Source organism: Thermobia domestica, chromosome 4 (assembly GCF_964235325.1).
Source record: "Thermobia domestica chromosome 4, izTheDome1.hap1.1, whole genome shotgun sequence".
Taxonomy (NCBI): Eukaryota; Metazoa; Arthropoda; class Insecta; order Zygentoma; family Lepismatidae; genus Thermobia; species Thermobia domestica.
Genome location: NC_137457.1, coordinates 31,693,978 through 31,718,483, shown reverse-complemented (window position 1 = coordinate 31,718,483; position 24,506 = coordinate 31,693,978). Strand labels below are relative to the sequence as shown.

The window sequence follows — 24,506 nt, the reverse complement described above, 5'->3', positions numbered from 1 at the left end:
ACTCACAATCATATTTTTATACTGTGTTTTATGTGATAAGTTATCAACACCACGATATAACACATTCTCCAGACCCATTTCTGTTTCGATCTCAGATAACGTAAGATACACTTCTTCATAACTTCGAAACAATTGCTATTATTACTTATCACACAATAGACACGCGTTCATCTCACGTTTCTGTATCCAATGTTTATGACAACCCAATTTCAGCGATTTTTGACGTCACGCAATTTATCAAGGGTCCGAGAATTTATACACATCTGGATAGTATCTTGAACTTACTGTACTGTAAGTACTAGATAGTATCTTACTCTACTACTTTCCAATATAGTTAGTATTTTGATCTCTAATGTTTAACAAGTAAGAAAATATTATTGAAGAACATAATGTTGTGTTTACTAAATTTCTGAGTCTATACTATGAGATGCTTAGTACCTATGCGACTCACGAGGATTCAATTGTGACAGGAGTGTTTTTGTGTACAATTTAACCCATTATAGTGAAGAAACCTTGATCTCAACCGTTTCGAGTAAAGAGCATTGTTAGATCAAATAGAATGAAGGATGTAAAAAACAATGGTGACCGTCTGACCTTTTCATTGACCCAGCGTTTAAAATTTGTATTGTTTCACAAGGTATGTTGTTACGACGGTATGAGGAACTACTTTACTTTGTGATGTCAGTGTTGTTTACATGCAACAACTTTATGTGATATACAGTTTATCGTTTGTAGAGACTTTCATTTTTTAAGTGGAAGATACTGTTTTTATTCATTGATTCATAATTTGCGTTTTAATATATGTCACACAACAACACCTGGCCTTACCTAAGTTTGCAACAATATGTATTTATGTTGCATATCAGTTGATTTGTTTTTCTAAGGTGATCTTGCACAGAATATAACCTTGTATTTTTGTTCATGTTATAACGCCTGTGATTTTTGGCAATATAGCTAATACATTTTCGTATAATTTTTCCAATTTTTTAATGATCTGATGACTTGATATATCAAAAGGTAATATAATACAATTTTGTTCTTTGTGTTAATGGCGATTATTATTTCTCATCTCATAACCCTTGTTTCTCCAGGGCCCGGGTAAAATCTACGTCACTCACCTCAATATTGAACACCACTTTTATTCCCTCTTATGCATTTTTCTTAAGGTTTAAATGCAATTTTTAAACATATTCAATCGCAACGCAGCCGAAAATCTCTATTGCACTTAAACATCTCTATTTCGCTTAAACTCGTCCTGTCACACTTGAATCGGTTTCCTTCTCAGTATCATAGCATTTTCAATTTCAAACAAAATAGACTTAAAATGCACATAGGTTATTTCAAATGTGTACAAAGTTAGGATCTATTTTCTAAATGGTGTTGTAGAAGAGGGATCTCTGTCTCAAATGTAAATATTGGCTTTGACAGACCTGAGTGTCTTCTTATTTTTAGACGTAAATGTGCGTTTTCTCGTATTGTGAGCAAATCATTATTTAAAGACATGTTTCTACTAAACCGAGATCAATTCACTATGAATATTGTGGACGAAACTGAATATGTTGTTATTTATAAATACCCGGAGAAGAATACTTACGTCATTTTGTGTCTTCTATTTAATGCTAGAGTTCAAAATTTGTTAAAACTACTCAAAGGTGACTTGTTCTCCATTTTGCTAAACATACTTATTAAATTAATTAAACCTCTTTTCTTTATGAATATCTATTTTTTGTAATCTTTTGTTTGTAAAGAGTATTAAATATACACTAAATTTTTGTATTAAATAATGCATATCTTCAAAGTACACATTTCTACAAGACAATATATCGACTGCTAACACATAACAATTGTTATGAAAACATCTGTTTTCTGAGACTTATGTTGACATTCATTTCCTATGTATTTGCCAAACAAAATATATGAAACCACATTTAGCCTTTAATTCTCGTTCTTCCTTGCAACGTTGGTAAAGGTAACGTACGATTGTAAAAATACCTTTTAGATGCATACTCTAGTAAATCAATTGTACACACCTGAGGGATGTATTTATCCCATGGTAACTTAGTACCAATTTTTGGTAAAGACAATTCTTGGTGGATACATATGTTGTTATGGTTAACATGAATCCTTATCTTAAAAAGTGAAAGTTTTAAACTTATTCCTAGCTTTTCACAATAATGGTCGCATATAAAGATGGTTCTATAATCGCACGATAAAATGGTTATATTACATTTGGTACTTATATTGTTTAGAACAAAGTATATTGATTTCCTATAATCCTGATTTCTATTATTGAGTTACATAACATAATGCAGCCAATATTGTACTCTAATATTATGGTTTGTCAATTTTTGAAACGCAACTTATATTGATAAAATCTAGTAATTGCGCAAATTTTTTAATTTCTTGACTGCACTGCCTGCTAATAATTTAGAACTATAACAATAAGACAAAGTATAGTATCAAACAAAACAAGAAAAGGAAACTAAAATTCTGAGGACGTTACTAAATTGTTGAAAATACATCACGAATAATTTTAACATTCATGAAATACGCACTTCAAGTCGAAATGGTAGAGATAATTGAGAAACTTGAGAAATATGTTTGCATTTGTCCGTTGATGCTGATGTCTCTCTATATAGTAGGTCTTATAAGCAATGTTTTGAATGTATCACACTCCGCTTTGCTTCAAACGACTATAGTGAATTATGGAACCAAACCTGGGACAAACTTGTTTTTTGTAGCGGCCATGGTGGGGCACAAGAGGGTAAACACCTCTGTAAAGTGATAACATAGGGTAATATAACAAATTTTTAGCAAGGCCGTAACTGGCAACGCATAATGGGAATTTACTTGAAACAACTAAAGTGAATAAAGGAATGAAAAGTAGGATTCACGTGTTTTCTATATCGGCCAATATGGGAGATGAAGGGGATTAACACCTATCTAAGTAGTGAAAAAATGATCGATCTGGCTCAGCGTTTGCCAACTCACAAGCCCCTGGGAAAATCACCACCGTGCACCGTAAGCCCACGGGAAAATGACCACCGTGCATCGTGAGCCCACGGCCTTTTACGACCTCCATTTAGGGGTGAATACGTTCTCTTTTAGGGGTGAACTCGTTCTCTTTTACGACCTCCATTTTAAGGGGGTGTACTCGTTCCCTACGAACACAGTAGAACAGATAACATAACAAGGGTGTATTCAACCCCTATTTTAACATAGGAGATAACACATAAGATTACGAACACATAGAAGAGAAGATAACACACAGCACAACCCCTATTTTAAGATAACAGAAATTACGAACACATAGAAGAGCAGATAGCAAGGGTGTATTCGTTTTCAACCCCTATTTTAACATATCAGATAACACATAACATAGCAGGAGTGAACTCGTTCCCTTTTATGATTACTTTTTCAACCCCTATTTGAACCTGGGTTCTATAGTTTATGTGGCATACGCCCTTTCTATGACAATTTTAACCGATTTGGATGAAACTCGGTATATGAGGGTTTTCGACCATGCTGATTACAAATATCTGTGGCATACGCCCTTTCTATGACACCTAAAACCTAATAACTCAAAAACGAAGCAACGTATTGAGATGGTATTTCCACATTTAGCAATAGGTCATCAGGTACTACGAGGTCAAAGGTCAACATACTTAAAACCTAATAACTCAAAAACGAAACCACATATTGAAGTGCTGTTTCCAAATCTAGTAATTGGTCATCAGGTACTACAAGTTCCACATCGAGGTCAAAGGTCAACATACTTAAAACCTAATAACACGAAAACTGAGCCACATACTCAGGTGCTGTTTCCACATTTAGTAATAATATTGCTGAGATTCGGATATTATATTAAATCGCTCCATTTTTGCTGAACTTTTAGAATATTGTAAAATCGTTAATGCTTGCTGTTTTATCTTAATTGCTGTCTTCCAACTATAGAAGACCAATTAGTGTTTTTTCTAATAACCTATTATTCTTAACGTTCAACAATTATTCACTGTAAAGCAATGCTTATAGAATTCTCTTCTCGGAAATATCAGCTGTTTGCATAAAAAAGTAATTGGGACTGTTCCAACTATAGAACACCAATTAGTGTTTTTTCTAATAACCTATTATTCTTAACGATCAACAATTATTCACTGTAACACTATATTGAAAACAAAATTCTTCTCGGAAAAAATCAGGTGTTTGCAAGAAAAAGTAATTGGGGCTGTTCCCACTATAGAACACCAAGAAGTGTTTTCACAATAACGTATTCTTCCTAACATTTTTAGTGATATTTTCTAAACCTGAAAATAGAAAAAAAGCAAATTATTATAACATTTCTTACATTACAAAATCATCCAAAAATCGCATATTAGGCGTATCCCACATAACTGGCTCAGCATTGGCCAACTCAGGACCCCTGGGAAATTGAGCACCTTACACCGTGAACCCACGGTCTTTTACGACCTCCATTTTAGGGGTGTATTCGTTTTCCAGCCCTTATTTTAACATAGCATAGAATACACTGAGACTATGAACATACAGCAGAACAGATAATACATAACACAGCTAATAAAAGAACATGGCTTATTTTCCAACAACACATAGCAGACATAAGACTACGGGAGGTGTACTCGTTCTCATTTTTCAACCCTTATTTGAACATAACAGATAATACATTCGAACCCTATAGCAAAGATTCTTTTAAGGAGTGAACTTGTTTTAACCTATATTTGAACATAGTAGAGATTATTTAAAGAATGCGAAACTTCAGTGTTTTGTTATCAGTTACATAATAACTTCCGCCATATGTAGATAATTCTCATTACGTCATTCATCCGGATTTTAAAAAAACATTGACCTAGTTTTCTTTTTAACAGACAATAACTTGTCATTCAACGATAGGAATCCCTGAACGTAATGTAATCAATCACAAAGGTATAAAAAAAGAGGGGAATCCCCGAGGATGACTCATACTATTGCGCAAATTTACGCAATGCGGCCAGACAGGTATAAAAGAATGACCCACATGTTTTTTTTTGTAATCACTTCATGTTTACCGTGTGAAGCGTAAAGTTCAGATATTTTTTGTGTGTGCGTTTATATTATTAGTGTGGTTTATTAATAGTGTGGTTTTGTTTTCTTTTGTAAGTAAGACATTTTGTAATAATATTATATTATAAAAACTCAGTTCAAAATTATTATAGTAACTTTGAGGAGTTAGTTTAAAAAAAATGGCAACATAAAAGGTTAAATCAAATACTATCAATTCTGATACTCTATTTAATAATAATTTTAAAAAAATTATTTTAAAATGTGATACTGATTTAAATGAGGATAGTGGATGTTTTTTAAAGAATAAAAGAAAAGACTGTTTAGATATATTAAAACAGGAACAATATAATTCAGCATTTAAAGTAAATTTTTCTTTGGCTACAACTTTTGTAAAACCAGTAGATTTAGAAACATGTCGATTCTTTGTAAATAGTGGTAACGAAATTATTTTACCGAGTACAGATGTGAATTCTATAATAGAAAAACTATTTAATAAAATTTTAGTTGAACAAGAAAATAGAGCAATTAAGAAATCAGGGTGGTCTTTATGTCCTGAACCAAACCATCACTTAGAAATTAAAATCAGTAAATATGATCCTCTTTCCGCTTCTTCTTTTATAAAATTACCTCAATGGATTTTATCCAAAAAGAATTGTGTTTTAAATATTCAAAATAACGATAATAGATGTTTTATGTACTGCATTCTAGCTGCGTTGCATCCCGCAAAAGAACATCCATATCGTGTAAATAATTACATACAATATATTAATACTTTATTACCATTATTTGAAAAGAACAATATAAAGTTTCCCGTTGAAATAGAACACATAAGCAAATTTGAACATATGTATAATTCTGTATTTCCTAAGGAACAGATTTCCATTAATATATATGGCATTAATTATGATCATGAAACTATTTTCCCGTTACGTATAAGCGAAAACACAGCTGTAGATAAACGTATAGATTTACTGTATTGTGAAGAAAATTGCAACAGTCATTATTGTCTAATAAAAAATATCAATGCGTTATTGAAGAGTCATAAAGAGAAAACTTATGTAAAATTGCCTCAATGGATTTTATCCACAAAATGTGTTTTAAATATTGAAAATAACGATAATAGATGTTTTATGTACTGCATTCTAGCTGCGTTGTATCCCACAAAAGATAATCCATATCGTGTGAATAATTACATAAAATATATTAATACTTTATTACCATTATTTGAAAAACCCAATATAAAGTTTCCCGTTGAAATAGAACACATAAACAAATTTGAACATATGTATAATTCTGTATTTCCTAAGGAACAAATTTCCATTAATATATATGGCATTAATTATGATCATGAAACTATTTTCCCGTTACGTATAAGCGAAAACACAGCTGTAGGTAAACATATAGATTTATTTTATTTAAACTCTCATTATTGTTTAATTACAAATTTAAATGGTTTAGTTAGACATCAGTTAGGTAGTCATCAAACATTTATTTGTAGACGATGTTTAATATCTTTTTATAACAAATCAAAATTAGATGAACATGACAAATTATGTAAAGAACACACTCCAACCAAAAATTAAGATGCCGAAACAAGGAGAAGTTTTAAAATTTCGAAAATTGAAATTGTTATTACAGAATGATGTGATAATAATTGCTGATATGGAAAGTTTATTAAAACCTATAAATAAACAAAGTGGATCTCATACAATACAAATTCACCAACATATACCATGCAGTTTTGGTTATATTGTATGTTGGAGTAACAACTATATGAAATCAGATTTAGTTATTTATCGGGGAGAAAATGTATCGATGAAGTTTATGTCTGCTATGGAGAATGAATTAAGAAAAATCATAAACATATTAGATCAACAAAAACCATTAATACCATTAAATAGTTCTCAGTTACAGGAGTTTAACCTATCCACTGAATGCTCGGTTTGCGATAGTAAATATACGAGTAACAATAGAAAAGTTAAACATCATAACCATTTAACTGGTCAATTTATTGCCACGGTGTGCAACAATTGTAATTTACAAATTAAACGTCAAAGTAATTTTATCCCTGTCTTCTTCCATAATTTGTCTGGGTATGATGCACATTTATTTGTGAAAGAATTAGGTTGCACCCCTGGAAATATTTCTGTAATTGCTGAAAGCACTGAGAAATACATAACATTCTCTAAGCACTTTAATTTGAATGGTAGACCTATCGAGTTACGTTTTGTAGACTTATTTAAATTCCTACCGTATAGTCTCGAAAATTTGGTGTCAAAATTAAAACCTGAGCAATTTGTCTATACAAAGCAATATTTTTCCGATGAAAAGTTTCCTTTAATTCTCCGTAAGGGGATTTATTTTTATGAATACATAACAAATTTAGATACATTTAAAGAAACTGAATTTCCTGGAAGAGAGGCGTTTAGTAGCAAATTGAATGGAACACAAATTTCCGAGACTGATTATCAATATGCAAAACTGATTTGGCGTGTGTTTAAATGTGAAAATTTAGGGGACTACCACGATCTATATTTAAAATGTGATATACTTCTCACAGCAGATGTGTTGGAGAATTTTAGAAAGACATGTTTAAATGCTTTTTGTATTGATCGGATTAATTGTTTTACTGCACCTGTTTTGGCATGGCAAGCCATGTTATATAGAACAAAAATTGAACTTTTATCAGATATCAATATGTATATGTTTGTAGAAAAATCGATTCGCGGAGGTATTACTCAATCTGTGTTAAGGTATGCCAAAGCTAATAATCCTTACGTACATGATTTTGATGCGGAAAAAGAAAAATCTTATTTACTGTATAATGACATGAACAATCTGTACGGACTATCAATGATTGACTATTTACCATATGGTGGTTTTCGGTGGGAGGATAAAATTGACAATTGGCAAGACAAACATAAAATTATCAATTGGCCCACGGATAGTGAATGTTTTTTTTTTCTAGAAGTGGACTTAGAGTATCCAAATTATTTACACGAATACCATTCTGATTTTCCGTGTGCTCCAACTAATGAAGTTCCACCGAATGGTAAATATTCAAAATTACTATTGACACTTAAATCGAAATCGAATTATATCTTGCGTTATAGAGTATTACAATTTTATCTAAAACAAGGTTTAATATTGGTAAAAGTACATAAAATATTATGGTTTCGTCAATCTAAATGGCTTGCATCTTATATTCAAGAAAATACTCAACGCCGTGCAAATGCTACAATTGAATTTGAAAAAGATTTCTATAAGTTATTAAATAATTCTGTATACGGAAAGACAATGGAGAATGTACGAAAACGAATTGATATAAAATTAATTAACAATGAAAAAAAGTGTAAAAAATTAGTAGCGCAAAATCAGTTTCAAAATTGGGTAAAATTGGATGATAATTTGGCATTGTTTCATATGGTGAAAAAATCGGTAACCCTTAATAAACCAATTTACGTAGGAGCAACAGTTTTAGAATTATCAAAATTAGCACTATATAACTTTCATTATAATATAATGAAACCGCGATATGGAGATAAAATTAGAATTGCATATATGGATACTGACTCTTTTATTTACCATATTAAAACTAACAATATTTATAACGATATAAAAAATATGAATGACTATTTTGACACCTCAAATTATCCTGAAAATAATTCTTTATATAGCACACAAAATAAACACGTTTTGGGTAAAATGAAAGACGAATTAGGTGGAGTTCCTATGATTGAGTATGTAGGCCTACGAGCCAAAACTTATGCAATAAAAACTGGTGAAAATAAAGAATTGAAAAAAATGTAAAGGGATTAAGAAAAATATAGTTAAAGAACAAATTACGTTTGACGATTATAAATTATGTATACTTAAAAACGAAACGATCCATAAAACACAATTTGAAATTAAAAGTAAATACCATAATTTAACAACAAATCAGGTAACAAAATTAGCGTTAGATCCGTATGATGACAAAAGAAAAATTTTAAATTGTAATATACACACTGTTCCTTGGGGGTATTATAATAAAAATGTAAAATGTACGATTTGTATATTATAAATATAATATATTTTTTTTGAATATATTAGTATTAAAAAATATGTCACAATCAGTTCGAGAACAAATAGTTGCAGAATTACATAAAAGTGCAAGACGAAACTATCCTCGAATACCTGTTATAACGAAAGGGATTCATGATTTATGGCAAGCTGATTTAGTTGAAATGAATAGTGGAAAATTGAAAGGTCTAGCAAACATTAATCGAAATTTCAAACATTTATTAACTGTGATAGATACATTCTCTAAATATGCTTGGGCTATTCCTGTGACAAATAAAACTGGGAAAGAAATTACACAAGCATTTATAACAGTACTGAGAAAAGCAAACAAAAGCCCTAAATTTTTACAAACTGACAGGAGTCGAAAATTTTATAATTCAGAGTTTCAGAAGGCGATGAACCAAAATAACATTAAACATTATTCCACGTACAGTGATGTGAAAGCAAGTGTTATTGAAAGATTTAATAGATCATTACGTAATTTAATGTGGAGAAAATTTACACTGCAGGGAAATTATAAATGGATTGGCATTCTGCCGGAATTACTACATAAATATAATAATACTATTCATTCCACTATTAAAATGAAACCTATCGACGCTATTAAAAAAGAAAATGAAAAACATCTATTGACAAACATCTATTGCAAAAAGTTTTCTGTGATAAAAAAAAGTAAATTTAAGGTAGGTGAATATGTAAGAATTAGTAAACTTAGCGTCCTGGTTTCGATAGAGGTTTTACACGCAATTGGAATACAGAAATTTTTCGAATTGCTAAAGTTTTCTTCACTAATCCTCCGACATATTACTTAGTAGACTCAAATAATAAACCTATTGAAGGAAGATTTTACGGGCACGAATTACAATTAACGAAATTTCCAAAAACATATTTAATTGAAAAAGTGTTGCAAAAGAAAAATAATAAGGCCTATGTGAAATGGTTAGGTCTGCCAAAAAGTGAAAATTCTTGGATTGATTTAAAACATACTATATTGTAAAAAAAGAAAAGTCAAGAATTTATAGGTGAAGCATGTCGTCACAAGTATTTTAAATTCTAGCATTATATCTGTAATAGAGATGGAATGGAAAATTCCTTTTACATGTATGGTAGCAGGTCCTACAGGTTGTGGAAAATCATATTATGTTAAAACATTTCTTGACCATTATAGTAAGTTATTTAAAATATTGTATGGTGTTATGGTGAATGGCAACCGCTGTATGATACTCTTTCAAACTGTACGTTTAAAGAAGGTTTACCTCAAAATAATGAATTTCAAGCACATGAGGGTCCACATCTTGTCATTATAGATGATTTAATGCGTGAGTGTAACCATCGGATTGTAGATATTTTTACTAAGGGTAGCCATCATAGAAATATAAGTGTAATATTTATCACACAGAATATTTTCCATCAACAAAAAGGAATGCGGGATATTTCGTTAAATTGTCATTATATTGTTTGTTTTAAAAATCCTAGAGACCAAGCTCAAATTAATTATCTCGCACGACAATTGTATCCAGGTAATACAAAATTTATTCAAGAAGCATATCAAGATGCAACTCGAATTGCACATGGTTATTTACTCTTTGATTTAAAACAAAATACTCCTGATGAGCAGCGAGTTCGAACAAATATATTTCCAACAGATTCTTTTAATTATGTTTATGTACCTGTAAAAAAATAATAATTGTAATATGGTTTATATTCTAACAACTATTTGTGCTTTAATAGCCGTAAACAATGATTAGTAAGGAAAATGCACATTTGTTAAAACTTTTAGCAAAGTCAAAACCGAAAGCACGTAAGGCAATTTTACAAAATGCAGATCCTGATTTAATTCGCTCTATTTGTGAATGTTCCTATAACGTATTACAGGGAAATGTTCCATTAAATAAAACAGAGATAAATAAGCTAAAAAAATATAAAAAGGAACTGAGATATTTGGTGAAAAAGGTCCGTCATTAAAACAAAAGAAAAAACGAATAATTATACAAAAAGGTGGTTTTCTTACTGCTTTGCTTGCACCTATTATTGGAGGTATACTATCTAGTTTAATTAAATAATTATACAAAACGCACAAAAACTTATTTTAATCTCACCAGAAAAAATACATCATTATCAAACGATATCTAATCTTGATGATGAAATGAAAGAAATTTTAAATAATAAAAGTTTAAATGCAGAAGAAAAATGGACAAGATATAGAGAAGCCTTACAAAAACATTTAAATATAATTCAAAAACCGGCAGCAGTTACAACAACAGCAACAACTACTACTACGGAGGAAAAGAGGACGAGGAGGAGGAGGATGATGAAATAATATCTACTCTCCCTGAAATTTGTAAACGTAAAGCGACACCTTTATTACGTAAATTGAAACAAAATCCAAATATTCAATGGGACGATAATGGAAATGTGAATATTAATAATAAATTAATTCCAGGTGCAAATATAGTGGATTTGATATCCGATTTTGTTAGATGTCGTAAGAAAAATATTTCAGTTGCCGGCTGGAAACCTTTTGCTACATTATTAACAAAAGCCAATATACCCTTAGAGTACATTGGTAATCCTCAACGAATAGATTATATTAGAAAACTAACAGAAGACGAAGAGGACGAAGAGGATGGTCCTCCACCCCGTAAACGCAAATGGTGTACTTATAAGCAATAATAATAATATTCTATTGTAATCTATTGATATTTTTAAGTATATAGAAAGAAAGAAAGATGAATGAGTCCTACCTTAATTATTACATATATCAAGCAGGAGGTAATTATAACGTGTATAGAGGTACAGCATATCAAGAAGGTTATGGCATTGGTAGTTTTCTAGGAGGTTTATTTCGTACTGTATTTCCTTTATTAAAACAAGGTGCAAAAACTGTTGGTAAAGAATTGATACGTACAGGAATTAATGTAGCAGGAGATGTACTAGATAATAATAGACCTATTGAAGAGTCTTTGCATGATCGATGGCAAGAAGCTAAAACAAATTTAAAAAATAAAGCTCAAAATAAATTAAATCAGGTGTTGGAAGGATCTGGAAGAAGAAAAAGAAAGAAAGTTCATTTTAGTGGTGGTGGTGGTGTGAAACGGATAAAAAGATCCAAAGATATTTTGGATTGATTATGGAGCAAAGTGATAGTTTTTATCTCACACTTCCTAGCAATAGTTCTATGGAATATTTTCCTCAATATACTCTTGCTTGTTATACTACTAAATTATATCAACCTATTGTACTGGAGAAGGTAGTGTGGGAAACAGCTGTTGTTGAAGTGCATTATACAAGTTCATTTCAGAATGTTTCCAAATATACAAATAATATTTATTATCGTCTCATTACTACAAAAAACTGGAACATAACTCAAATCTTACCAGGCCACTATTATCATGTTGATGATATTCTATCTCAAATTAATCATAAAAGTGATATATTAAATTTACAATTAAAAGTCAAAGCATCAGTGAAACGAATTGAGGTTAATAGAGTAATAAAAGATCAAGAGAAGCATATAGAAGTACGCCTATCTCCTGAACTAGCCCGAATACTAGGTTTTGATCATATATAGCAGGAAGATATTGCACTTGTTCATCATGCTCGTTATTCACCTGATTTACAAAAAGCGCTACCTACACTTATGTATATTTACAGTGATATTGTAGAACCACAAATGGTGGGTGACACCGTAGCTCCGTTGTTACGTATTATAAATACAAATATTACAGAGCATGGTATTAATAATGTACATATTTTTGATAATCCTCATTATGTCACTGTGCAACGTAAACTATTTGATCAAATTATTATTGATTTAAGAGATAGTACAGGTAATCCACTTCCTTTCCAATATGGCAGTGTATGTGTAAAATTACATTTTCGTAGACGTAATATGGTATTGTAAATTTTACCATGTGTGAATATTAATAGTAAGAAAAGAGGAGAAAAATGCAGTGTGAGTGTATGAAATCAGAATTAGATTTATTTGCTGGTTTACCCACTCAAACCAGTATTATAGGTAATAAAATAGTTCCATATAAGCCTGTGGCTTCAATAGCTGATAACGCACCAATAGAATTTGTAGTCCCCGGTCATGGGGATGACTATATTGACTTACCGCACACAATGTTATATGTTAAAGGTAAAATTACTAAATCAGATGGTTCTAATTTAACTTCTGCCGATAAGAAAATCGGCCCTGTAAATGATTTTCTCAATGCAATGTTCAGTGAAGTGCAATTATATTTAAATAATCAAATTATTTCCTACTCTTCACATACATATCCATATCGATCGTATATTGAACGACTACTAAATTATAATGCTGAAACTAAAACAACGCCTCTTCAAACATCAATGTGGTTTAAAGATACTGCAGGGCATATGGACAGTGTGGCCGACGCTAATGTAGGATTTAAACAACGTTTTCTTCTCACTGCTTTAAGTCAGTCATTTGAATTATTGGGTTATATTCATGCTGATATTTTCAATCAGGAGAAATTTTTACTGAATGGTGTACAATTGCGTATTAAACTAATTCCAGCTAAACCTACATTTTGTCTAATGGGTGACGCAGATGCTGATGGAAAAGTTGTAATTACAGATGCAACATTGCTTGTGAAAAAGGTTGATGTATCACCAGCAGTTAAAATAGCACAAAATAAAGTATTACAAAATTTTAAATTTAGAATAAAATATCCTATAACAAAAGTGCAGGTGAAGACAGAAACTCTGCCACAAGGAATTATGGATAGTATACTTCCAGATCTGTTTTCAGGCGTAGTGCCTAAACGTATTATTATTGGTTTTGTTACTAATGCTGCTTTCAATGGTACTTATCAAACAAATCTATTCAATTTTCAACATTTTAGTATGTCATTTTTTACATTGTATGTTGATGGAAATCCAATGCCCTTCAAACCTTTACAACCAGATTTTCATAATAAGCTATATGTACAAGCATATTCTACGTTATTTACAGGTTCAGGTATTTATTATTCTAATCAAGGTAATAATATTTCACTCGCTGAATATCCTAATGGTTATACTCTACTGGTGTTTGATTTAACTCCTGATTCAAGCGCAAGTGCTGCATTTCATACTAGTCCGCAACGGCAAGAAAGTGTACGTTTAGAGGTTCATTTTAAAGAAGCACTGCCATCTCCTGTAACAACAATTATTTATGGTGAATTCTCTTCAGAATTAGAAATTGATTTCCAGAGAAAATATATATTAATTAAAGAAAGAAAATGTTAAATACGATTGAGCTTTATGAAGCATTACAACAAAATTTGGCTAAAGATCATTTTATTGGTGTGTATGCTGCTGATGAGTTACCTTTGTTTATTCATACATTTCCAGCCGCCATAATTATAAACACTGATTCTAGTGATAAGCCTGGTGAACATTGGGTTGCTGTTTATATATAGGTTTTTAAAACGAAACTGTCTGTATTATACATGGAATAATAGACGTATTCAAGGTGATTTATCTCAATTTTGTGGACATTACTGTTTTCTATATTTAGCATGTCGTGCATCTGGGTATTCGATGCAGGATTTTTTAAACAAATTCTCATTCACTACTATTGATGCTAATGATATTATGCTTTATTCATTTATGAGAGTATGATGATGTTATTTTTTTAAACTCCGCCATTGCCGGTCCCAAGCCCTAAATGAGAAAGGAGGAGGGTTGTGGGTGTTGCTACCCCCCGTAAAAGAAAATAATGTTACATTAAAATAGGGGTTGAAAACGAGTCCTTCCCTAAAATGGAGGATGTTATGTGTTCGTACCCCTTTGCTATGTTCTTTGTCTGCTATGTTGAAAAAGTGCTCATAAAAGAGAATGAATACACCCCTAAAATGGAGGTCGTAAAAGACCGTGGGTTCACGGTGTAAGGTGCTCAATTTCCCAGGGGCTCCTGAGTTGGCCAATGCTGAGCCAGTTATGTGGGATACGCCTAATATGCGATTTTTGGATGATTTTGTAATGTAAGAAATGTTATAATAATTTGCTTTTTTCTATTTTCAGGTTTAGAAAATATCACTAAAAATGTTAGGAAGAATACGTTATTGTAAAAACACTTCTTGCTGTTCTATAGTGGGAACAGCCCCAATTACTTTTTCTTGCAAACACCTGATTTTTTCCGAAAAGAATTTTGCTTTCAATATAGCGTTACAGTGAATAATTGTTGATCGTTAAGAATAATAGGTTATTAGAAAAAACACTAATTGGTGTTCTATAGTTGGAACAGTCCGAATTACTTTTTTATGCAAACAGCTGATTTTTCCGAGAAAAGAATTCTATAAGCATTGCTTTACAGTGAATAATTGTTGAACGTTAAGAATAATAGGTTATTAGAAAAAACACTAATTGGTCTTCTATAGTTGGAAGACAGCAATTAAGATAAAACAGCAAGCATTAACGATTTTACAATATTCTAAAAGTTCAGCAAAAATGGAGCGATTTAATATAATATCCGAATCTCAGCAATATTATTACTAAATGTGGAAACAGCACCTGAGTATGTGGCTCAGTTTTCGTGTTATTAGGTTTTAAGTATGTTGACCTTTGACCTCGATGTGGAACTTGTAGTACCTGATGACCAATTACTAGATTTGGAAACAGCACTTCAATATGTGGTTTCGTTTTTGAGTTATTAGGTTTTAAGTATGTTGACCTTTGACCTCGTAGTACCTGATGACCTATTGCTAAATGTGGAAATACCATCTCAATACGTTGCTTCGTTTTTGAGTTATTAGGTTTTAGGTGTCAGAGAAAGGGCTTATGCCACAGATATTTGTAATCAGCATGGTCGAAAACCCTCATATACCGAGTTTCATCCAAATCGGTTAAAATTGTCATAGAAAGGGCGTATGCCACATAAACTATAGAACCCAGGTTCAAATAGGGGTTGAAAAAGTAATCATAAAAGGGAACGAGTTCACCCCTGCTATGTTATGTGTTATCTGATATGTTAAAATAGGGGTTGAAAACGAATACACCCTTGCTATCTGCTCTTCTATGTGTTCGTAATTTCTGTTATCTTAAAATAGGGGTTGTGCTGTGTGTTATCTTCTCTTCTATGTGTTCGTAATCTTATGTGTTATCTCCTATGTTAAAATAGGGGTTGAATACACTCTTGTTATGTTATCTGTTCTGCTGTGTTCGTAGGGAACGAGTACACCCCCTTAAAATGGAGGTCTTAAAAGAGAACGAGTTCACCCCTAAAAGAGAACGAATTGACCCCTAAATGGAGGTCGTAAAAGGCCGTGGGCTCACGGTGCACGGTGGTCATTTTCCCAGGGGCTTGTGAGTTGGCAAACGCTGAGCCAGATCGATCATTTTTTCACTACTTATCTAACATGAGAACATTGGGCAATTTAACATCATATAGGAAAAGCCATAACGACCAACGTAGTCTTTCTATTCGCTACACGCTTTTAAAATTCGTAGAGGAAAAAAACAATAGAATAAATCACTGTAATGGAAGTCGACACGTCTGGCAAAGGGAGATCAAGTACGAATATTGTCATCATCTGCATGCAATGTGAGAAATACTATGAACTACTGTTGCTATGGAGAGATTTAAGAAAGCAATAGATGGATCCGTATCAATATTATCAAATTTAAGAGATAAGATTGCAATTCGTTACTACAGTTTTCAATGTCTTCTCTACCTGTTTTAGAAAGACATATCTTGAGTGTTTAGAGCATGGTTACATCACACGGTACTACAAAATAGATTATACTTACAAAAATGCATAATATAATTGTATACTGAATTTAATTAGTTTTATCTTTGATAATTGAGTTACAAATTGAATGTCATCTCGTATTAAAAAATACAATCGCGCTAGAGTAAAGAGTCTATCACAACAATATATTCAAATATTGTCTGTCACATAAGAAAATACATGTTTTCCGCGAGATAGTATTTTGCCCTTTGCTGCTGCGCAAATAAAATACTACGCATTTCCTATATCATTTCAGCAGTAGATTTCTATTTGCTGATCAGTTACAACAGTATTCCTGGCATCTTGACGAAAATGCATTTCCTTTTTCGATCATTGTACACAAAACAGAAAGAGTGAACGGAATAAAAACGAAACAATATCGTTTTCGAGAAATCACTCAATATAGCATTTTCCTTCCAAGCAGGTCTTGATGGTGTAATCGCTAACACCGTGGGCTAAAGTTTACGGAGTCCTCAGATTGATTCCCAATGAAGACATAACTTTTATTTTCTTTACAATAATAGAAGTTATTTTTTTTTAAAAAATATATCCAGTTATCCGAGAAAAGGAAATTGTGTAGAAACACAACATTTCACTTTGGTATTCACATTATAGCGAAGAAAAATGATCATTTCTGGTAGTTCATTCCGTAGCCAATAAGTTAGTCAATAACGTTTTCTTGTCTTTTTATAAATAATGTATAGTGCGTTGTGGGCAGAGTTCTACACTGAAGACCTTCAAGTCGCAAGTTTCTGGGGAAAACATGGTCCATTTATTATTATTATTATTATTATTATTATTATTATTATTATTATTATTATTATTATTATTATTATTATTATTATTACTGGACTGACAAAAGAAGAAAAGAATAAGACACCTAGTTAATGCTATTGAAAAGAACATAAGTGATATATTGTATTTCAGATTCTTTTTAGGTTTACACATGAAGTTAGTAATATTGTAACATATATGGATCAATAGACAGAGTTATTACTTTACGAATTGAGTATAAATATTTGTTAGCTTGTAGCAGTAATAAATTTTGTTTCGCTCTTCTTATAGATACGTCGAGTTCATTTTGAGTTCAACGTCCCTTTCAGTAGCAATGCTATATGAGACGGAACCTACTATTTGGCGTGAAATCCAAACCACATAAGCTTCCACCGGGAATCGAACCCAGGTGGTTTTCTAGATAGGAAGGTGAGGTTGATTCGTTGATACCTTCGTTCCTGTGACCAGAGTTGTAAGTTCGATCACTATTTGTAATTTGTGTTACTCCTTTAATGCTTTATCAACATTCCATGTAACCTTAAAGCTTATAATAACTTATTCGCGAAATCGCATGTAAAATTTGAAGACCGAGTTAGGTGTGTAAATTCGCACAAAGGTTGACGCAACGAACCCAGAGTAATGTGCGTATGTCTTTTGAAACAGAAATCAGTTTTTTTCTCTGGCCATACTCCTTTGTAGAGTATTCGACAGCAAATTAGTCAGAAGATCTTTTAGTCCACGGATCGATTCCGGCGTTTGCAGAACCATTTTTAGTTCTTGTGCACAAGTAGAAAACCCAAAAAAAGAAAAGAATCGTCACGGATGAAGTTTAGATCTAAGAAGTAAGATCGAACCAAGCGTGTGGGTCATTACGTGATTTGTTTAAAGAAACAATGCAATACGGGAAAGGTTACTTGTGTGTGGCGATGAATGGCGTATAAATAACAGAAGAAACTACACTTCTGTCCAGAATTTCTGTCGCATGTCTTTGGAAACTACACAATTAGAAATAACTCTCTTTCTTATTATAGAAAATGTTGAACGTGTGAGACTAATGCAGAAAAAGAAAACCAGATATTTCATAAAGATATTTCTGTAAAAAAAATAAGAAATAAAGAAGTTATAATTAATAAAAAAGCTATGACACTCATTGCTAAATTCTAAGTTCCATTTTCGTATGCGTGACAAACGCTGGCGAAATTTGTCGAGAAGGAGGGAATTTTATGTTTTATTAGAAACATAACGAAGTGTTTCATAATGTTAGTTACTATCCATATTGAACAGCTCTAATAATAATCGGTATTAAACATTTGATAAGTAAAGATACAAATAAGCCAAAGATATGGACTAGAAATAAGCCAAAAATATAGAAGTGAGCAGGCAGTTTGTGGTAGTGATATCCTAAAATGCCCTTACTAAGAAAGTGAACCTTAAATTATATTAGTTGAGTAGACGGTTAATGCGTGCTCCGCAAAAAAAAAAAAAAAAAAAATCTTTAAATCACGGTATATCAGTTTGAGTGCTATACCCTATGCTGCCTTTATAAAATGAAAGCTTGATTCTGTGAATTTCTTAAATAGCAATATTTTGTTCCAATAATGTTGCTTAGTACCAGTTTAGTCTTCATTCTAGTTTAGATGAATATTTCCAAAGCGGAAGGGGAAACTTATATATATATATATATATATATATATATATATATATATATATATATATATATTTAAAAGTGTAATTAACATATGACTGTACTTTAAGTAAATATTACTAAAGTGAAACATTTACTCCGAGTAATCTCTGCAAATATTTTATAGAAAGTTAACAGAAATAATGAATAGTTGCTAATGAACAGAATAATGAACAGAGTAGTTGCTAATTGAAAGTGTAGTAGTAATAGTTCTAAACCCAAGTAGCATATTCACTATTCGCTTGAAGAAAATAATGAACATTTACAAAATTGGTTATCTGTTGGCTGTGTTTCGAATTCGACACCACTCGACGAAAACCTGATATCATTTATGCTTATCACGAATCTGAAACCACCGAGTCGGTACGAGGTCATGTTGAACCACAAAACCGCACATCCCGTTACTGTTTTTGACTTTTTGAAATCGACACCCCAAATTAATACCATATACGTTGATCACGAATATGAACTAGTACAGAAGCCTATGTCATATACGTTTATCACGAATTTTGATGGCCCCAGATCTGTCACTCGTTGCCAAATAGGACTCTGAACCTTAAATTTTGAATGTCGTCAAAGAGAAAAATACAACCCTGCTATGTTACATAGGGTTACAATATATGCTATGTTCAAACTCTGTTGTTAAATAGGGCTGCGTAGTCTGCTGCTGCTGCTGTTGTGTTCAATCTGAACCGGAAGTGGGAGTTGAAACTACAATTTTTCTGCGCATTAGTGCAATTTCTACTAAATTAGAACTGCGCGTGTTCCACCTAGTGTGTGTGTGTGTGTGTGTTTGTGTGTGTCTGAATATCCAGACGTGTTAAATGCTGTTGTTATTCTATAATGTCCGATCTACTATGTTGCCACTGTCATTTTTCACATCAAAAAATGCTCGTAAAAGAGAGCGAGGACATTCCTGATGTTATATAATAGGTGAAAAAGCACTATCGGCAGCATTATAGTCTTGCTGTTGGGTGTAATGTTTCTGCGCATGCATGTTCATAGTTGTAGGAGCCTACTCGTTGCTCCGGGGGAGCCGAAACAGGTGCTACTGGAACATGAATCGGAACATGATTCGGAGCAAGAAACGGAACTGGAACAGAAACCGGAACTGGAACAGGAATCTTAGCAATTTGCTCCTGCGCAGTAGGTCAAAAACGCCTCCAAAAGCACCACCCTACTGTGGTCTTTCTGAGGTTGTTCAAAGATTCAATGCTTATTTGTGTTAATTTTCCCCTACCTCCATTGCTTAGGCAAGCTCTTTATCGTTTAGGCGGTTACCTCCGTGACTTCATTTAAACACTAGATTGTAGTTCGTGACTACGTGTTCTGTGCTGTGCTTAGCACAGTGGTCTTAATACGAGTAAAGCAATCTTTTGTTTCTACATGAATTCTATCAAACAAACCAAATATAGGTAAATACATTTACAAAACGACTAACAACTAAGGGACCATATGGTTGTCGCGCAAATCAGATGCAGACATACGCCATCTGATTGAGCATGAAAAGATATGGAGAACACAGAAATTTAAGGTGCTAAGGGCCATAGGGAGCGGAGCGAGGAAAGAGGAAACATTGAATGTCGACAAAATTGAAGAAAGTCAGGAATGACGGGAAAAGTTAATTTCTTGGAAACAGGGAAAAAAAGTCAACCAAATAACGAAACTAAACATAACAAGAGCATCAAGGACGAAGAAAGATCATAATCAGGGTTGCCATCCAGACCGCAGTGTTGCCAGCGCTGAATAACATTGATATGGAAGGTATAGCATAGTATAGCAATTCATGCACAAGGAAAAATATTAGTAACACAAAAGACAATTGAAAAGACTCTGTAGACGTGGGTAAAAAGGTTTAACCATAGTCGTGAGTGAATAATGTACATGAGGGAGGACAAATATAGACATGAAAGTGAAGGGGGTACACATGATAACACAGAAACGAAAGTGTTTGGGTGCATCGATTCATGATGATGATGATCGGTTTTCTGCCCAAAGGCAGGTTTTGACCTGAAGGTCCCTGGGCTGGATGAACCGATGGTGGTTTGCTATTGCCTTCCATGGGATGATAATGACGTATAAAAGACGGGAGCGTTTACCAGTTTTCCTCTAGGCGATTCCAAAAGATGATACTCTGTGTGTTTTTCAAATGTGGCTACTCCAATGAACATCCTGGACAGTTTGAAACACCTTCGGCATATTGCTTTGAAAAAGGACTCACAGAGAAATGCTGCAGAGACGCATGTGACCAGCTTGTTTCATCCGCTGTGCTCACTGCGAGAAATGTTTGTGTGCTGACCAAGCATTCATTCATGATCTTCACGTCAACTGCAATTAAACAACAAATGGTGCCTACTGTTCTCTATTTTCCTCCATTTGTATTCACGCGGGTGTAATATTCACTCACGACTACGTTAAACCTTTTAACGCGCACGTACAGAGTTTTTTCAATTGTCTTTTGTGTTACTAATGTTTTTCCTTGTGCATGAATTGCTATACTGTGCCATACCTTCCATATCAATTTTATGCAGTTCTGGCAACACTGCGGTCCGGATGGCAACCCTGATTATGATCTTTCTTCGTCCTTGATGCCCTTGTTTTGTTTAGTTTCTTTCTTTTGGTTGACTTTCTTTTCTTGTTTGCAAGAAATTAACTTTTCCCGTCATTTCTGACTTTCTCTAATTTTGTCGACATTCAATGTTTCCTCTTTCCTCGCTCCGTTCCCTATGGCCCTTAGCACCTTAAATTTCTGTGTTCTCCATATCTTTTCTTGCTCAATCAGATGGCGTATGTCTGCATCTGATTTGCGCGACAACCATATGGTCCCTAACTTGTAAGTTTTCACACGTCATTTACTACAGACGAACTTCTACTATCCAATTTTGGTTGCTTGTAGAAACTAGTGTTTTATACTGAAAATTGACAATCACTGTACTTAAGAACCTGACTTACTTTTGATATAAGACTTTACAACTGTGCTAGGAATTATCTAAAGTCTTATAGAACAGCTATGTCCGTTCGTCCGTCCGTCTGTTGACCGAAACCAGACGACAAACGGTAGAAGATTAAGAGATAACGGATTTTACAATCGCTTTACCGTCTCAAGAATGGGTTTCATCTCCTCTGTTTACTCCGTTTTCAAATCGTAAATTGATCAAGTTAGTCATTTTCGGTTTCATGGTTTATTTCCATAGAACATAATGGTTATTAGATAACAACAAGAAGTTTTCTTCCAATGATTCAGCTTTTCAAAGCTACATATCATCACAATAACGAACACTCTAACAAACCCGGGACCTTGCTCCGACAAGCCAGTTGTGTATATATATAATAATATATAGCACTAACGCAAAAATTGATGATTGAGACAATGAAATCACTGGACAGTATTGAAAGGGAATTATTTGGTTCATCGTTTCAAGTTTATGCTTTTCAGGTTAAAAAGGATAGACAATTAATAAGCGTAAATGACATGATAATTATTTTCTGTGGTCTAACGGGAATAGAACCCGGATCTGCATACAAAAAAGGGGCATTTGTAACTCGCTACATGAACAAGAAGGGTTGTTAGCTAATATTTTATCTGAGCATACAAAATTATATTCACAATAATTTGTAGTACATTACTTACAATCATTTATCTCTAACAAGAAAGAGAAAAAGCAATTTAATTTTTACGTCCCATAGTTATGGCGAATAGGGTAAAGGAGGCGGTGGTTATATGAAATCAATAAAATGGTGAAATAAAGAAAGTAGGGAATAACAGGACAACCCCGAGAAAACCCCAACATACGCTATAACCACCACAAAGTTAACTTGGCGCCAGATGGAATCGAACCAGGGACACTATGCACCAGAAATGAACCATCTACTACATTTTTAAACATCCTGACTTAATCTCTATTTCAATAATATTTCAACACTACTAGAATCGACAGGGATAAATTCAGAAACATCGAGGACAATTAACATTCTTCGCTTGCTACTACAGAGAGAATCGAAATACTCACGACCGTCAGTCTAATACCTCAGGCTGCTTAGCTACACCCACCGGCTTCCGCTGGGCCACTGCGTACCCCAGCTTTGTAACATTTTGAAGTTATATATATTATCTTCACCCTGCTATCTTTATATATGAAGTTATATATATTATCTTCAATCAGGTATCGCGTCACTGTAATTAAATTATACGTAATATGTATTTTATTTATTTATGTATTTACTAAAATATTTACGATACAGCCAAAATATAACCACTTTTGAAAATGTTCATTATTTTCTTCAAGCGAATAGTGAATATTCTACTTGGGTTTAGAACTATCACTACTACACTCTTAATTAGCAGTAATAGTTTATTTTCATTATTTCTGTCAATTTTCTATAAATTATTTGCAGAGATTATTCGGAGTAAATGTTTCACTTTAGTAATATTTCCTTAAAGTTTATTCATATGTTAATTACACTTTTATATGTATGAAAGTTTCCCCTTCCGCTCTGGAAATACATCATCAGGTTTGGGGAGTATATGTAGTAGGGGTAGCAAGCTCACCAGAATATGTTCATGCTTGAACAAGATTGGTGACATATGTGGAACATAAATTGCCAAATCTGCAGAAAGGCGGATTCCTTGGTTGAGAGTATTCACCAGAGTATCCAGAAACACTCGATCCACACCCGTGTATAATCCATGTGGGGCTCAACGTATTCATACGCATCTAGCATGTATAATACTTGGCTTTTAAAACGAATGTTTACGAGTTCAAGGCCCCGTTCGCTGAGAGGAAAATAAATAGTATTGTGGCGGAGGCGGAAGAAGTAACCCCGCCAAAGAAACCACATAAATACAGATTCAATTTGGCGAGCGTAAACAGAAGGGAGGGGAAAGGTGCGCGCGTAGTACCAAAGTTCAGTAGCAACATACTGGTTGAGATATTCAATTTTGTGTATTAAATGCAGACCGCGGAACCGTTGTAAGTATAGAATCTGCTTAATCTGATTAACGATAAGACGCCAGACAGAATCCATTCGTTTGCGTGCATCGCTATGAAAAGTTATTCGGAGTACTGTTAAAGCATCAACTATTGGAATGTGAGAGTTTGAATCAGGTAAGGAGAGTAGAGAGAATCCGGGAAGAACACAGGAGTTTGGTATTGTCCTTATTGTATGCCAAGCCGGAGCACTGGGTGAACCGT

At 33.1% G+C, this 24,506-nt stretch overlaps 1 protein-coding gene across 2 annotated transcripts in view; it reads left to right on the top strand.

Annotated features, from left to right (window-relative positions):
• Nucleotides 1–1,909: 1,909 nt before the first annotated feature.
• The window catches only part of LOC145683815 (endothelial lipase-like), a 472,564-nt gene continuing 449,967 nt past the window's right edge, over nt 1,910–24,506 (top strand). For both annotated transcript variants that reach the window (XM_081755410.1, XM_081755408.1), the window contains exon 1: nt 1,910–1,969. The gene's annotated coding sequence lies outside the window, so the exon portion shown is untranslated. The remainder of the gene's footprint in view (nt 1,970–24,506) is intronic.